This window comes from Schistocerca gregaria, chromosome 1, assembly GCF_023897955.1.
Source record: "Schistocerca gregaria isolate iqSchGreg1 chromosome 1, iqSchGreg1.2, whole genome shotgun sequence".
Taxonomy (NCBI): Eukaryota; Metazoa; Arthropoda; class Insecta; order Orthoptera; family Acrididae; genus Schistocerca; species Schistocerca gregaria.
This window is the reverse complement of record NC_064920.1, coordinates 491,932,048-491,944,568: the sequence shown is the minus strand read 5'-3', so window position 1 is coordinate 491,944,568 and position 12,521 is coordinate 491,932,048. Positions and strand designations below refer to the sequence as shown.

At 41.5% G+C, this 12,521-nt stretch overlaps 1 protein-coding gene across 5 annotated transcripts in view; it reads right to left on the bottom strand.

The window, feature by feature from the left end:
- Positions 1 to 12,521, bottom strand: part of LOC126353886 (potassium voltage-gated channel subfamily H member 8) — a 1,477,332-nt gene that overhangs the window by 1,175,870 nt on the left and 288,941 nt on the right. The gene's annotated exons all lie outside the window — the stretch shown is intronic.

Below are 12,521 nucleotides of genomic sequence, written 5' to 3'. Positions count from 1 at the left end.
AAGGAAGAAACTTAGAAACCTTAAATTCAGATAATGGCCTCTGGAAAGTCCGGTGCTTTTTTTACCTGAGACATGTACCCCCCGAGCTGATACATGGAAATTCCTACAAACGACAAGACTGTAAATTTAATGTTAATCTTATAACAATGCAAAAATAATAATCTGGGTTCATCGCGTGGTTTTATTTCCATGAAATACTGAGTGAGATCACGGCCGAAACGTTACAACATTTTGTAGTTTGACCCTGTCACACATCTTGAATTCCAAATAATTACGGAAATGTGGTTCTGCCTTGAGAAATCACAAAATAATTTTTCGTTGACACACACACACATGTTTCGGTGAAATTGCATGATAATCAGTGGGTTCACTTCTTTCCTGTCAAATAACATGTAAAAAGTTGCATGATAATACATATAGATTGGAAATTATGCTTTTATATTTATGACATTATTAGAAAAGAAGCATACCTCAGTATTACAGATTTCTGTTTATGTGAATGTCTGTTATTTGCAGCACAGTTGATGTTCTTCTCTGGTTTGTCATGTGCAATTAGTCACGATGCGTCAGTATATATTAAATACATTTGCTGAAATTTTAGGATAAAATAAAGTTATTGCTTCCTTACAGTCGTTTTGTGTTAATCTTACATTCCGCTCTCAACACTGTTTTTTGATGCTCTAGGCGGAATCGTACTTCTGTAATTATATTTTTTAAAGAGATCTTCAATGACAGGTTGAATCGTGAACGCTGTACTGGAAACACAAACAATACACCTGACCACTGACGTTATTAAGACGAGGAACTGGAACTTCACAACCCAAAATGCAAACTTTATCTATATCTTTCCTTCTTCCTATCTTGGCCTAATATTTACTTCTTCAAGTAGCTTTATACCCAACATCCTCCGTATTCTGCGTTTCATATTTGTATCTTTGCTTTTTTTCGAACGCCTAACCTAAAGAAAGAATTTCAGTCCCGTGTAGCATCATAATTACAGGAATCAAACTGTCAGTTTTGATATTGTTGTAGTCATGGTTAATGATGAGAGTGCAGGCGAGCAGTAAAGGTCTTACCACGATGATGACACAGAGAAAAGCTGAAACTGAAACACACTATGTGATCAAAAGTATCTGGATACCTCTTAGTAGACACTCATACGTGGTGTACTCCACTGGGAATGCTTTTAATGAAGTATGGCAATGGTAGTGGAGGACTGGCAGCCCTTTCTTCCACAGGAGCCGAAGTAAAACATGACAGTATCGTCAAACGCCGGCGCCTGGAACTAAGTCGACGTTCTAACTCATTCCAAAGGTGTTCCGTTGGGCTGAGGGCGGGCTCTGAGAAGGTCAGTGTATTTCAGCACTGTTGCCGTCGGCAAACAATTCCTTAACCATTGCTGCATTATGATAGCGTGCATTATCAAGCACTCAGTCATCAACTCCGAGATATTTTTCTACACACAACGTGGTAGAAATTGTTCATATCCCTGAGCACTTAGCTTTCTCTTAACCACAATAAGGTGTCCACGCCTTAAGCCCGAAAAACACCCCTTACCGTAACACCACCTTACCTTACCGTAACACCACCTCCTACACTTCACTGTTGGTTCTAAGTGTGATGGCAGGCAAAGTTCTCCAGGTATTGGACAAACCAAAGCTGTTATGTCGGATTGCCACAGGATCCCGTGAACCGTCCAAATAATTCATTTCGATTCATCCAGTGTCCAGTTACGTTGCTCTTTATAGCATCTCAAGCGTCTCTTAGCAGTGACCACAAATGTGTGGATTATGGGGAGCTGTTCGTCCGTTGTACAGACTTCTTTTTAACTTGTTATGCGTTGTGGTAGCACTTTGAGACTCATGATATGAGTTATGCTCAGTTCAAGTGATTTATTTTCCACAAAGTTCGACGTTTCCTGTCCTGAAGTACGTGGGGTCTGTCTGGTCTTGTTTCACCTGTGGTCGTATCTTCCCTCTCCGCTTCACAATCACCTAGGAAACAGTCAACTGGGCAGCTTAACAAGCGATTAAATGTCCCTAAAAGGCTTGATACTCAGGTGGCATCCAGTGACTAGTCTTACTTTGAAGTCGCTGTGATCTCCCGATCGACCCAGTCTGCTGATACCGCTTCCATACTCACGCACAGTACTCCCTACCTCCTGCTATACTGGTGAGTCCATGTCTTGTGACGTTTAGTGGTCAATTCTGCATTGCATAGTGGTTTACGGACACTTTCAATCAGATAGCGCATATTTTCAGTGAAATCAGAAGCGTATTGGTTGAAAAATCGCATTATTAGTAAAACATACGAAATGAATACCTGTATTTAGAAAACACTGTAAAATGAGAGAGAGAGAGAGAGAGAGAGAGAGAGAGAGAGAGAGAGAGAGAGAGAAATGGGTGCAGTGAGAATGAGAAGTTACAACTGAACGTAACAGGATGTCAGGATGTTCCCTAGTATCTCGACGTGTAGCTCCGGACTGGAAACCGGCAGTTCATCTTCTAATCGGGCAGTTTGTGATGGAAATTTTCAGCTAACTTCACACCCTATGTTAGAGGTTTTAATACTCTCCCGCGTAATTCCGCCCACGTCGACAGTAACGACGTCTCTATTTTGGAAGGAATGGACCCTGATGTGATACCTATTGTGTTACACAGATCTGGCTTTGGGAAATCAAAGCTCACAAGTATATAGAAAAGAGGTTTTAAAAGGAATATCTGTAATACTGTTTTCTTATAAGGATTAACTGGTATACGGTCCAAATAGTCGCCACTCCTTCAGTGCAAACGCTATTTCAAAGCACTTGCTTTTGAGTGTAAATATTTATCACTTCTACGGTGAGAGCTGTCACCTAAACTACCAACTTATTTACTGTAAATTTTCAGTAATAGCACACTACTACAATACACTTAATACCAATTTTGAAACGTGTGTGTCATACATACTACGTAAAAAGTAATCAGTCATCAGAAAATTTAGTTGATGCAGTTACTGGTATACATATAATTTCAAAGTAGAAGTATACACTTTGAAACGGATTTATTTTAGCATGGCTTTGAATTTTAATTTCAAATGTTTGAATTTCAATCATGAAAGCTGTATTTTTATTGGTACCTGGCCTTAACAGCTAAAATCGATTCACTGATTGCCAATATACAGGTTCCGTGCTTTAAGAAGAAATAAAGGTTCTTATATATTTAGCATTCAGGAACTTTACCGCCACAATTAATGGTATAAAATGTCAATATCCTGATACAGTATTGTTTGTTGATTACACGGGATGGGGCAAAAAATGTAGCCCGGATGAGTGGATACTATTGGACGTGGATGTATGCTTACAACCACACCCTGTTCCGCACACACCAAGTGTACGCCCGCCATGTGCTCTACAGGTTTCTAGGAGCACATTAATCCAATATTGATGACTGACAGCCTGGTCGCGGCCCTAGCTGGCCATCCAGGTCACTTGACATGTCAGTGTGCGCTTACATTGTGTGGGGAGTCCTCACGATTAATATGCGTCGCATAAGTCCTTATATTCTTCAAGAACTGCAGCAAAACATTTCGGATGAGATTGAAGCAAATCAAGAATTCCAGCTTTGATTTGTCTCCAGCAAACTGGTGCTCAACGCCCAAAAGCCCCCCAAGATGACTGGTGGCTGTTTTCAACATCTACTATTGTCAGGTTAGTACTGTATTCCCTTCCCTCTGCTGGGTTTCTTTTTACACTGAAATTCTTTACTCCGAGACACTTTTATTTGCCCCAACCTGTACTTGCAGGAAGATGATGAAGAGCAACAGTACATCGTTAACTGAGCACGTGTGTTGTCGTCCGTTTGTTTAATCGAAGAATAAGTTAACTCGCGTAATGGTCTCATAGCTACCGGTGGACGAGTAATGTAGCTGTTTGTACACCTTCGATCAGTGACAGCAAAGCACTTGGAAGAGCAGTTGTAAGGAACGGAAAATGTTTCCAGAGAAGGAAATAGGATGGACATCAACAAAAGCAAATCAAGGACAACTAAATGTAGTCGAACTAAATCAGATGATGCTGAGGGAACTAAATTAGGAAACGAGATACTTCAAATAGTAGATGAGTTTTGCTATTGAGGCAGCAAAATAACTGATAACGTCCGAAGTAGAGAGGATGTAAAATGTGGACAGGCAGTGACAAAAAAGCATTTTCTAAGAAGAGAAATTTGCTAACATGGAATATAGATCTGTTAGGAATTCTTTTCTGAAGATACTTGTCTGGATTGTAATCATGTATGGAAGTGAAACATAGACGACAAACAATGTAGATAAAAAGAGAAGAGAAGCTTTAGAAAAGTGGTGTTACAGAGAACGCTAAAGATTAGATAACTAATGAGGAAGTACTGAATAGAACTGAGCAGACAAGAAATTTGTGGCTCAACTTGATCAAAAGAAGGAATCGGCTTATAGGGCAAATTCTGAGACTCCAAGGAACAACCAATTTAGTATTTATTGGAAGTGTGAGGGTAAAAATCGTTGAGGGAGTCCAAGAGATGAATACAGTCAGCACATTCAGAAAGATGTAGGTCGCAGTAGATTTTCGGAGATGAAGAGGCTCGGACAGGATAGATTACAATGGACAGCTGCATCAAACCAGTCTCAGGACTGAACACGACAACAGCAACAACAAACAGCACAGCGTATTTTTTAATGGCAGGTTTGTATGTAACAAAGATTTAATGTAATTAATATATCCTCATTTCCTTAAACATAAATATAAAAGATTCATTGTATTCTATAAATACGTTGTTGTGTTATATTTCACTTTATTTATAATGTATAGGTACGAAATATGCTTTGGTTTGATACGAGAAATGTAATCAAGTATATTTCTATTAACAGGGAAGGGACAAGTGAAAGTGAATTGTTGTTGGTGGATGGTGAAGAGTAAAGATGGATGCAACGGAAATGTTATATGAGAAGAGTGGCATTTTGTGCAGAGAATACGTTTTTCTTTCTTTTGATAATTGGATGAATAATGTGGAGAATTAGAGAATTCTAATGTCCGTCCTATGTGGTATAATTTGCTTTTGTTAAGGCGGCCATACACCGAATTCTTTATCACAGGGGCAGTTTCTGTACATGTGAATCAGCTTTGTCATATTTAAGGCACGGATTGTTTAAAATGGGTACAGGTGTCCGAAACTAGCCACCATCAAGAAATAAAGAAATAGATACTTCTCAATATAACTTATGACAAAGCTACAACCATTTATTTCCATCAGCAGCAGGATTGGTGGTAACACTTCCATTGTTGGTTGTTGACAAAGACGGTCTGCAGTCGACTAGTCAATCCAGATCACTACCAGTGAGAGGGAAGTGTTCCAGGGTATTAGCGCAGGACAGACAGTGATATTTAGGTAATCAAATAGGCAGATTCACGTTAAAATTAATCATTAAAAACGGTTTAACGCTTCCGTTCCTTTTTCCTCCTCAGCATCGTCGTACCTCCCCGCAGAGACATTTTTCGCAACTGTTCCCCGTGCTTCTATCTTGAGGTAACGAAGCGCACTGCTTTGAACTGTGGCATGACTTTACCTTGTCACGTGGCCAAATTAGGTCCTACTACAACTTGGTCTACTGTTATGTTTGATGAGCAATAGGTTTAAGCTTTAACGGTTGATGGTAGCACCACTCTGAAAATCTTAAACAGGAATGCATATTTTCACAGACACAGTTGGTTTCCTCTACTTACCAACAAATATCTGACCAACGTGCCAGACGAGATCGGAAATACACAAAACTCGCTTTATTTGTAAAATTCATTCATGAGCACCTGAATTTGGGACACCCATCTAGTAGTGTGAAGCATACCAGTACGTCCTAACAGAGTTGATTCGTCGTAGCCTGAGTACCATGTGATATCTAAAGATAACTTTAGATATCTACTTAGCGACTTACCACTTCATCATCGGTCACTGACACAACCAAACATCGGTCACAGCACGATCCCAGTCATTTAGGACATTAGGTTCCGTCATTATGAAATACTAAACCAAACGAAACGCCTATGTCTCAGTCCTCGAGTGGAAGACTCACGGCTGAATTGTGGTGTTCATGTTCTCTGTATGCTGTCATATTTCGCGGGACAGACGTCTACCGTCGTCGCATTCTGGAATGCGTTTGGACAGTCTGAATAAATATTGATAAAGAGGGGTGACATTATGGTTGACTGTTCCCCATCCTGCTTTGGCAGAAGACTGATAGGAGACAGCAAATCGGCAGGTTCTCCCCATGGACAGCGTATAAGAAAGCGAGAAATTGATGCCATATGGCAGATGTTTTGTGGCCGCCTGTTTACGATGTTGAACCCAGGACATACGGAGCTGCTGCCTGGCGGACAGACGTGGTCTGATTCACTGGTATCTCTGGCAGCGAGGCTTTTGGCCGTTTGTAGCCCTCTTCCCTGTCCGTGATGTCAGGGATTTTAATTATTTCGATAGCCTCTCTTATTTTTCGCTGCTGCTTCCTCAGCTTCCAAGCAGTCAGATCTGGTTCCAGAAAATTAGCAAGTTGGTCACAGTCGTGGTGCTGTTCAGCTATTTGTTGTGTTGCTCCAGTCATACACAGCATTTGCTCATACTCCGACATACGAGTGCTAATCGGTTTCCTGGTTTCACAATCATAGAGTGCAGTACATGGCTTAAAACCTGTAGTGTTGGCAACCAACATCACATCTGTGCTTCTAATATGAATGTCATACAGGGAACAATTTTCATGAAGACAGGCGGTCGGTCTTAGACCATACCACTGGAGACGACCCAAGGGCCACTACAGGCCACGGTCTGCACGGACCTATTCTCTTCCGCAAGACACATGTACGAAAATAGGCCCTGCTCTGTCCCAGCGCCGAGTGGTATTTAGGCTAGCGCTATGGCCAGACCACGTCAATTCACGCTGAGTGAGTTTCCAGGACAAGGTGGCAACCCTGACAACCTTTATAAAATGTGTATTTAGTGTACTTAGACTAAGTGACAATCCAACCAGATTTCAGCCACCAGAAGCATAACTGATCTATTTCAGGAAGTGACTTTTTTATGTTTCGTTTCAATCCACTCGGAGTAGACTTGCTATTAATCTTTGATAAATAAACTCTCTCAGTCATTGCTATCAGAATACTATTTTGTGCTGCCGCTAATGGACGTATCATAGACTACGTGGCATTCACTTCGAAGCTAGTATACGCCTGAAATCTGTGGATGAACTACGGCATCCTTCGTGGATCGCAACAGATCATCTCTGGAACATTAGTTTGATTCTTCCGCGGTACGGTAACTTTCCTACGCTGTCGCTGACTCCTCTCACATAAAATAAAGGATCAACAGAAGAGAAGATTCATAAATTGCTTTGTCTGTTTGACTGCACCCCTTAGCTCGTTCTATATTCTTGCTGCTGTACCAATTCGCACGAAATGTCTGGAGCTCGTTCAGTTCGTGTTGGAGGTTGTGTGGTAGTTAATCCTCTGGGCTCGGGCTGTCAGAGCACATAGCATGACGTTCTTTTGTGCTGGATGGTGGTACCACATCGAAAGAAGATAGTTTAGTGAGTGTGGGTTCCCTGTAGACTAGCTCTCTTAGTTTGCTGCTACATATTCTGTAGGTTTCTGTACCCAGAAAAATAATCGCTCCGTTATTTTATGTTTCTAGCGTGAACCGTATACTTTTTATGTAAGCTGATGAAGTGCTCATGAAATCTGCGTAGTTCTGTTTTCCCGTGAGGCTTTATGGCGAACGTGTAATCCATACAGCCAACAACACCAGGACAGCGGCTTAGAGCTTGGGGCTGTCTGTCTGAATGTTTCCCTTGGGGTACACGTGAAGAAGCTTTTACGTACGGAGATTTCTCTTCATTGAAAATGACGTACTTTGTTCAGTTTTACTAGAATCTCTTCAGTCCAGTCAAATAGCTGGACTTAAATTTCGTACGCTCATATTTTGTTCACTATGCCACAGTGCCAAACTAAATTAAACGCTCTTTGAAGCCACATAGAAGGCAAAACTTTTCAGACTGGGATTGATGTTTTAGTGATCAATGTTGCATCCAAAACTCCACTGTCTGATGTCACACAAAAAGTCTCGGACTAAGAAGAACTTCTCACTTCACTGCTTCTGGACGTTAGTATATTTCGCGCTGAGTTGAGTTTCTCTGTTGCTCCATGCCACAAAAAGCTATAGTTGTCTGGACAGACCGATTTCAAAAATGAACTCCAGCAATATCCACTGCTGAAAAGACTGTGCACTACAGGATTGCAGTAATGGGCCTAGTGTTTACTGTGGCTCACTCTAGAATAGTAAAAGTCATTCTAACATGTTCACCATTATAATTACGCCAAAATTGCAAATATGACTGACTAGATGATAAAATTTGCTAAGACAGTCGTCATCGTATAAATATTTTATTTAAACTGTTGACCGGTTTCGATCTGCTGTACTTTGATCATCTTCAGACTTTGTACTCCGCAAATAGAGTAGTGAACCAGCTTAGAGGTAACAAAATTATTAAAATAACGAAGCGAACTAGTTATAAAATTTAATTACTACGAGCAGTCTACCCATGATGGTGACAGGAGCAGGCAGCTCTAAAGAGATGTAATCGACTGCTGATTGTGACTCAGCTGCTCGTCGATAAATAGTGATTGCTCTGCACCCTGCATCCAGAATGGCGTCATTACAGGCCAGTAATAAGTACAAGTCATAAAACGTCCTTCTAAAATACGCTTTGTTCATCAAAGAAAACACCGAGAACAGTTATTCATTTTAAATTATAATTTCTTGTTTTACTGTTAAAATGTGGACAAAAACTTTGTTAACCATGATACTGGTCGAGTGAGCGTTTGCTGTCCTCTACACGTGACGGACAGATGGTGGGACGCCAGCTTGGTAACTACGGAAACGTCACTTCTTTCATATCAGTTCCTATATAGACCAAAGATGTTGTGAAGGCTAGTTAGTGCAAAGGACGCCATTCATTACCCAGGGAGACGGTGTGAAAATCGATCATACGTCTATCATTCCTTAAATTAAAAGATAGCATCATAATACGCAGTCACAGTGCGCTTATACAACTGAAATTATTTGCTAGCTCTGTCATAAAGTATACGTAATTACCTCATTAAAATAAAATGAAATCAAAATACAGAGCACATTGTCAGTAAAAGATATGCGTGTAAAAACAACTAACGTCAGATATTACATAAACGGCCGCTACGTGACGATGAAAAAGATAACAAAACAACTGCCTAAATTGTATTCTGGTGTCGACTGTTGGAACGATGTATTCTACTGTCGACCACCGTGAAAACAAAGTAAGTCAATACGTATGAGAAGCAATTTGGCAAGAGTATTTTAATACACTACTGTAGCAGAAGAAAATACATAAGTCCGGGGACTTATTGAAATGCTACCTGCTTGATTTCCATAGTATTTGTAGGTTTTGCTAAGAAAAATTTATGTAAAAATGTCTAGGCTTCCAATGACAGCCTTGCCAATACAGGTCTCAGTAAAAGCACGAGCACTACCATTTGCATTACAGGTATACAACTAAAAGTATAATGAACATGAAGAATGGAAGTTGCAGAAAGATCTGTAACGTCTATGATATTAATAAGTGCAGACAAAATCAGTAGTAATTGCATTTCAAATTAAACATGTATTGGCTTAAGTATAACAATAATCCCTCTGAATATACTACTGTCCAATAAAACTGCTACACCGAGAAGAAATGGAGATGATAAACGGCTATTCATTGGACATACATATTATACTAGAACTTACATGTGATTACATTTTCATGCAATTTCGGTGCATATATCATGGGAAATCAGTACTGACCGCAATAACGGCCTTGATACGCCTGGGAATTGAGTCAGAACTTGGATGTCTGGTTCAGGTACAGCTGCCCATGCAGCTTCAACACGATACCACAGTTCATCAAGAGTAGTGACTGGCGTATTGTGACGAGCCAGTTGCTCGACCACCATTAACCAGACGTTTTCAGTTGGTGAGAGATCTGGAGAATGTGCTGCCCAGAGCAGCAGTCGAACATTTTCTGTATCCAGAAAGGCCCGTACAGGACAAACAACATGCAGTCGTGCATTATCCTGCTGAAATATAGGGTTTCACAAGGATCGAATGAAGGGTAGAGCCACGGGTCGTCACACATCTATAATGTAACGTCCACTGTTTAAATGCCGTCAATGCGAACAAGAGGTGAACGAGACGTGTAACCAATGAAGCCCCATACCATCACGCCGGATGATACGCCAGTATGGCAATGACGAATACACGCTTCGAATGTGCGTTCACCTCGATGTCGCCAAACACGGATGCGACTATCATGACGCTGTAAACAGAACCTGGATTCATCCGAAAAAATGACGTTTTGCCATTCGTGCACCCAGGTTCGTCGTTGAGTACACCATCGCAGGCGCTACTGTCTGTGATGCAGCGTCAAGGGTAACCGCAGCCATGGTCTTCGAGCTGCTGGTGCAAACGTCGTCGAACTGTTCGTGCAGATGGTTGTTGTCTTGCAAACGTCCCCATCTGTTGACTCAGGGGTCAAGACGTGGCTGCACAATCCGTTACAGCCATGCGGATAAGATGTCTGTCATCTCAACTGCTAGCGAGACGAGGCCGTTGGGATCCAGCACGGCGTTACGTATTACCCTCCTGAACCCACCGATTTCATATTCTGCTAACAGTCATTGGATCTCCACCAACGCGAGCAGCAGTGTCGGGATACGATAAACCGCAATCGCGACAGGCTACAACGCGACCTTTATCATAGTCGTAAACGTGATGGTACGCATTTCTCCTCCTTAGACGAGGCATCACAACAACGTTTCACCAGGCAACGCCGGTCAACTACTGTTTGTGTATGAGAAATCGGTTGGAAACTTTCCTCATGTCAGCACGTTGCAGGTGTCGCCACCGGCGCCAGCCTTGTGTGAATGCTCTGAAAAGCTAATCGTTTGCGTATCGCAGCATCTTCTTCCTGTTGGGAAAATTCCACTTCTATAGCACGTCATCTTCGTGGTGTAGCAATTTTAATGGCCAGTAGTGTAAATGTTTCTTTTTATGTGTTTTAAACATTACTGCTGATAGATGTTCTCGCCAGCTTCCAACTTATATTCGTATTAGAGAGAGAGAGAGAGAGAGAGAGAGAGAGAGAGAGAGAGAGAGAGAGAGAGCGAGAGAGCGAGAGAGAGAGATATTACAGACGCAGCTTCTTATATGAAGTGAATTATTCACTCTGCAGCGCGACTTACGAGGAGATGAGATGCTGGCGGAGGTAAAGTTTCGAGCACAGGTCGTCAGTCACTTTTGGGCAGCTCAGTCGTACAGCATTTGCCCGTGAAGGGCACTGGTCCGGCACACAGATTGAATCTGTCAGAAAGTTCCAGCTTCAGATATAATTGACACAGCATCGAAACAAGTTTGCAATCGATTCCCAATAAGTGACACATACTTTCCCTGTCAACTGAAACGCATAATACATACATGAATGTCTCGCTACACGGCCGCTCTTTTATACGGCGCCGGCCGGGTGGCCGAGCGGTTCTAGGCGCTACAGCCTGGAACCGCGCGACCACTACGGTCGCAGGTTCGAATCCTGCCTCGGGCATGGATGTGTGTGATGTCCTTAGGTTAGTTAGGTTTAAGTAGTTGTAACTTCTAGGGGACTGATGACCTCAGCAGTTAAGTCTTATAGTGCTCAGAGCCATTTTCTTAAATTTCAGCTTCTCTCCTCCGGTGGCTTTCCTGTGTTCTGTCGTTTTCATCACTTTACTTACTGTGTTCATTGTTTTCCAATGACTTGGCACTTGGACATTTTAGTTTACATTTTGTTTGTTTGAATTAACTGCTTAGTTGTAAACATATTTGGCACTATGCATTCAGTAGTTTCGTTACATACCGGGTGTTCATTTGCGCCTACCGATGTCGTTTCGTGGAACCCTAACTTTTATATCTCGCCGTCATAAACCACGCGCTAGGTTTTCATTTTCTTTCACTTGATACTCACACACTGCTAGTCCTACAGAAAAAGAGGTGACCAGGGCCATTTTGTAGGAAATTAAATGTAGCTAAATTTTAGCTGGGATATGTTTTCGCTAGAGGCCGTAGTTCTCGAGTTATTCAAGAAAAAGTGAATTTCAAATACACCCCCACTGCCACATTCATTCCCCACCTATCAGGATTTCTAGTGTGTTGTTCATAGTATTCCTTTCTACCACCATACAAAAAATTTGCCACTATAGGAATTATTTCTCACACTCGGCCGCTCGTTTTTTCTGCACTGTCTCGCTTTATTACGCCACTGGGTTGGCCAAGTACTTACAAATTATAAAACTGTAAGGGTTAAATTTGGATCCAGTTAACAAAGTAATTACTTTTAGCGTAGCGTTTACGAAAGTCATTTTTCTTTCATTGCCCTCAAGGGCAGATTTCATTTAATAATATTAACGAAATAGTCTATTATGGTGGCAG